The following is a 5,094-nucleotide window of genomic DNA, read 5'->3' as shown; positions in this document are numbered from 1 at the left end:
CCAGTAGTGTGAAAGACTAAATAATTGTTGTTTTATGCCATCAAGTTTGTGGTAATTTTTGTACCAGCCCTAGAAAAGTGATGAAGAAACCCAACTGAAATCATGTAATTTTACAAGTGGTCCTAGGAAGTATATTGTTAAGATGAGATTCTGGAGTTAGATCACTTGCCAATGGGATAGCAATTAGATCCCACTGTTGGTGGTAAGTAAACTCTTCAAAACTTCCTGAAAACTCTAGCACTACAATAGCTATAACTTTCACCAGTGTTGAGTTGGGGTGGAATACAGGTGAAAGGAGATGCACTGACTTGAGGAACCATTTCAGAGATATGGGAGGATGAGTAAACATAAGTTGGCTGATTGTTGCTAAGTGCCATTGTTGGGCTCAAGAAGAAAATGGCTAAACTTCAATTTGTCAATTACTAACCCAGGGCATGGTGTGAAAGTTAGAAGGCCTCCAGGGCAGCATTTAAAGAAATCTGTAACTTCTCCAGCTAGAAGACAAATGGAACTGAAGATCGCATCATGAATGTTATTGTAAAAGTAGCAGAACTGTAACAAAGGTCAAATTCACAGCCTTGACAAGTCTTTTTTGCTAAATCCGAACCCTGATAGGGAAAGTGTGGGGTCCTAAGACATTGAATAAGGAATCATGGGTGAATGTGCACAAGACTGTGGGACCTCCTGGATTCCTTTGAACTTCTAGACCTTCAGGAGTGGCCTAATTTGTTTTGCTGGTAGACACCAGTCTTCTCTTACCTGAAGACCATATTAAAACCTCAACTGAGATGGATGCCTTAGAAGATGGTATTTACCCTCTTCAAGATCTGACCCCATCTTTTTTTCTGTCTTCTAGTTCTGTGACTAGGAAAAAGTCTCAGCATGGTCCAACCAGGGAAGGAAAAAAGGAATTATTCACCCAAATAACTTCAAGACACAATTAATTTATAGCAAAAGGAATCGGGAGAGCAAGCCAGGGGGCAGATCTTGATAATGTTGGACTGGGGAGGGGTTTGGGCATGGAGGGAGATAAGCTCCACAAAGGAGCATTTGTCAACAAGGGCACCCATTCTTCCATGACTGAAAACTCCCTGGCAAGAACACCTGGAAATGGTCCTAATACACTGCTTGGATAGTTGCTGAAAGCCTGTGGAGGGGAAAAAAGGCTCACATTACATTAAGTAGAAATGACAGAACTGCCTTAGCAGAGTTTTGAAGACGAGATCAAAAGGCTCAGAGAAGTGAGCATGCTAGAATGATTCTATTGTATAACACCAAAGTCTACCAGCTGCTCATGGGAAGGGCTAGAGAACACTCTCATCACAAAGCCAGTGAGGAATGTGCTAGTGATGAAGGCACTGGCATTTTTGAGAAGCTTAGTGGATCAGGGTCCATGGTCGGCAATATTGTTAGAGACCTGGGCTCCCTATTGTCAGTGGGCATGACAGGATTCCAGAATAGCAGAGTCACGTGGCAGTATATGCAACCATTTGGGATGTATGGTGACAGCTGATATACCAAGGTGTTTCTAAAGGAAAAATACATGGACAGACAAAAACAGCATGGCTTGATATACATAATCAAAAATGATTAAAGTTGGATGAGCAGAAGCCTCATGTCATCAGTGCCCAAGGAATCTCACTTCTTTACCCAGTTTAAAAATCGGAGCCAGTTCTCAGACTCACAGAAAGACCCTGTAATGCCAAAAGGATAAACAGCAGAGATTTCTGTGCATATAATTTTACATATTTTATAAATGATTCACTTATAACTCAAATTTACAATCAGAAAGTCCACTGTGCACATTCTAGCCTCCTTGCCTTGGCTAATTATGATTCTCATCTCTGGAATACCCATTGTTGCCTTCTCTCTATGTGAATATAAGACTTCAAGGAAACCTCTACCAATGACCCCATCTCTTTGTAGTCACCATTTCCTCCAGACAGCTGTCCTATTCACTTAACATTTACTATAGTCAGCTTTGAGTGGTTGTTGAAATTTTTATATGAAGGAAAGTCAATTTTCCCAGCTAGATTTTTATTAATAGATCCTTGCAAACAGGATTAATATCTTGTACCTCAGAACTTACTACAATGCTCTATGTTTGACAAATCCTTAATTAGAATTTTACATTTAATGTTTTTAATTCTTTCCATTTATTGAACTTGGAATGGACCTGTTTATCACTGATTATCAAAATGCAAATATTATTACAGCAATACATTTATCCTAGATTCTTATTTGACTAAATTACTTGAAATCCTTGAGATTTAAGGATTAAATCTTAAGTTGGTGGGAATACTTAACATGGAATGATTAAATTTGGTACCTAGATAGATAGATAGATAGATAGATAGATAGATAGATAGATAGATAGAATTTAGCATTTGTTAAAAAAATCTGGAATTATAAGTATTCAACATCATCGCTTCTCGGCCTTTTGGCTAAGATCAAGTGTAGTATCTGTTCCTATCAGTTTAATATAAGTATTCAACATCAGGTGACTCAAAGGAAAATTAATAGCCATTGTAAAACAATACATTGTCCTGCAGTTTAGGCCCTTTCATAAATCTGTCATCTATTTCTTCATAATGACCAAAAAGCCACATAAGGCTCTTCCACAAGTTACCAGGCCAACATGGTAAATGTGACTAGCTATTTCCCAACAGAAAATTATCAGTACCTTGGTCCAGAGAGACTTGAAGAAGATGTTGGGATTACTCTATCAAATATAAACATTTATTACAAAACTTTAGAAGTTAAGATACTGTAGTACTAGCAATGAGAAAGTTCAAAAGATAAATGAGACAGAAAAGAGAGAATAGAAAGATCTATATCTGCACACACATTCATATGCACACACAGAAAAATATATGATAGTTCTCACCAAAAATTTTTTTAAAAAGAATCAAAGTAAATATGAGATTAATAAAAAGGTATTTGCAAGTATTTTTTTCCCAAGGTGGTGACATCCAGCATATACTATAAACTTAAAAAAAGAAATCATTTTCAGGATGATATCACCCGCTCAAATATACACTTATCCTCAATTTTTTGATTAACATCAGACATTCTTCTGCCTGATGGAGCCCTTACTTCCTGTTTTCTTTAGCATTTGCTAATTACTCTGATGACTTCGGCAAAGAGCCCTTCATTAACTCTTTGGTTGTGTTGAACTAGAACATTTGCTTAAACTATGAAATCCATATTCCTAAATTTTCAATTCAAATAATGCCTTTTGTTTTTAATTTTGTTTCATGTTTAATCCTAAAACTATTAGAGCAAATACACAAAGATGACCATACTTCTGCTGCTTTAACATCTGTTTGCTTCTGATTCTCAGTTGCGTAGTATGATTATTCCTATAGCAACCAGCTAAGGAAGTGCCTTGTAGTATCCAGACTTAAAAGAAAAACATGCTGTGACAAGCTTAGAGCTCAGCCACAGGGCTTTGGAGTTTCCAGTATTAAATGCTACTGCTGCAAAAGCCCAGGCTGCTGCCTTTCTCTACTTCTTGGTTTCTAGTATTTGTAATATTTCTGATCCTACTGCATCTTTGGCAGTTTTTTCTAACATGCTTCTTATTTTGCTTCAGTGTTTTTCATTGGAATACCTATCATTCCCGTATTGTGACATATAGTTTACTGATGAAATGATAAGCATTTTGGTTGTTCTGAAGGGTAACTTATAAGCAATTTGGAAAAAAAATGGAATAATAAATAATTCAATTGTTTTCTCTGGGCTTCTTGCAATCTCTACTTATCTATTTTCCGTAAAGGCTAACTCTTTGTAGGAAAATTCAATCATGTGCTTTTAAAAACACGAAAGACATTCAGGGACTATCAAAGAAGTACAAAAAAAAATCTATTCCTCCAAATAACTTCATTTTCATTATAGAAAAATGCAACATAGTAAAACAACCATTTCCAAAAGAAAATTAAAGTACTCCTGTTTTAAAATTCATTTTTATTTTGGAAAAATATTTTCATTACTATGGTCTAATTAGAAACTACCTTTATTCCTATTTATAAAGAGTTTAGTCTTTATTTGTTGTAAGCAGACAAAAACAAATCTTTATTGAGAAATGTCTTTGTACATATATCTTGCTAAACTTTCTACACAGAGTGTCTCCTATAATCCTCTAAAAACTGTATGGAGTATAATTGCCATACATATTTTATGGATGGATGGAAAACTGAGGCACAGAGAGATGAAGACATTTTTTTAAAACTTATATAGCTAGTAAGTAGCAAATTCACATTTGATTTTTAGTCAGTAAATTCCAGAAACTCTGCTTGTAGCTCTTATGTTTACTGCTTATTATCTTTATATATCATTTTTTTCACACCATTTTCAGGGATATAAGTTAAGTGACCCCATACCAGCTTTATAGATGAAAGAACAGACATAAAGCCATTTTCCAAGGGCTTGTTCAATAAATGGATAAAAAAAATTGTGTGTGTAAACATAGTTTTACTCTTCTGATATAAATGACTTTCTCATATTAATAAAATTTGAAGCTCACAACACTAAACTATATTAAAATAGAAATGAAAATAATTTTACAGGAAAGAAGTCTGCACTTGGACTGCTTTTTATTTCACAATATTATAGGGGTACAAAAGTTTCGGTTACATGAACTGCTTTTGTACAGTTTGAGTCAAAGTTATAAGTGTGTACATCACCCATGTAGTCTGCTTTGTACCTGTTAGGTTTTAATTTATATATCCCCTCCTATCCGCTTCCACCTGCTTGATTTCTGTTGAATTTTATTACTATCATGTGCACTTGAGTGTTGATTTATCATTTTCAATTTAATAGTGAGCACATACAGTTTTTGTTCTTCCATTCTTGAGATACATCACTGGGAAAAACATTGGTTTCTACTTCCATCCAGGTTGTTGCAAGAGGTATTAGTTTATCATTTTTTATGGCTGAGTAATACTCCATGGTATACATATATCACATTTTTATTGATCCACTCATGTACTGATGGGCACTTGGGTTGTTTCCACATCTTTGTGATTGTGAATTTTGCTGCTATAAACATTCGAGTGCCAGTATATTTTTTTTATAAAATATCTTTTTCTTTGG

At 35.1% G+C, this 5,094-nt stretch overlaps 1 pseudogene; it reads left to right on the top strand.

Annotated features, from left to right (window-relative positions):
- Positions 1-2,424: 2,424 nt before the first annotated feature.
- On the top strand, positions 2,425-2,564 carry LOC142874611 (uncharacterized; annotated as a pseudogene).
- Positions 2,565-5,094: the final 2,530 nt, after the last annotated feature.

Source organism: Microcebus murinus, chromosome 12 (assembly GCF_040939455.1).
Source record: "Microcebus murinus isolate Inina chromosome 12, M.murinus_Inina_mat1.0, whole genome shotgun sequence".
NCBI lineage: Eukaryota > Metazoa > Chordata > Mammalia > Primates > Cheirogaleidae > Microcebus > Microcebus murinus.
This window is presented reverse-complemented; position numbering and strand designations above follow the sequence as displayed.